The sequence below is a fragment of the Calidris pugnax genome, unplaced genomic scaffold (genome assembly GCF_001431845.1).
Source record: "Calidris pugnax isolate Ruff unplaced genomic scaffold, ASM143184v1 scaffold72, whole genome shotgun sequence".
Lineage (NCBI taxonomy): Eukaryota > Metazoa > Chordata > Aves > Charadriiformes > Scolopacidae > Calidris > Calidris pugnax.
This window is the reverse complement of record NW_015090808.1, coordinates 211,697-212,226: the sequence shown is the minus strand read 5'-3', so window position 1 is coordinate 212,226 and position 530 is coordinate 211,697.

The following is a 530-nucleotide window of genomic DNA, read 5'->3' as shown; positions in this document are numbered from 1 at the left end:
AGGGGAGGTTTTTGGGGGGGTGCTCAGTCCCTAACCACTGAAGCGGGACATGGCTCCTCTCTATCCTCAAGTCAAAGCCCAAGTTCCAAGCTCGACATTGCATAGTAAGCGGTAAAAGAAACAACTCGGTCCTTGCGGACGGGGAGGGGGGGCCACCCGGCCCCTTGGAAACCTCTTTGCTCCCTTCAAGCAACAGCACGAGGTGGGGCTTTTATTTGCTGTTTGTGTCATTTCACTCAAGAATCCCTGACTTGGGAAAAAAAAAAAGAGTTATTTGTGCCGACAGAAACGCATCCGACACCATCTCAAGGGTGCCAACGTGGGCAGCGGGGGCTGAGCCCCATCCCAAAAAAAAAAAACCAACCCAGGAGTCTGTTGGTGCCGCAGCTTTTTAAATAGTGGGGCTAAAAGGAGGGGGCGGGGGGGTTATATACAGTAAAATACAGCACTCTGGCAGGTAGGGAGGGGGGAGAGGAGAAGAAGTAGTATCCAAAAAGGAGGTTTTTTACAGTAAAATTGCATCTGGTGAG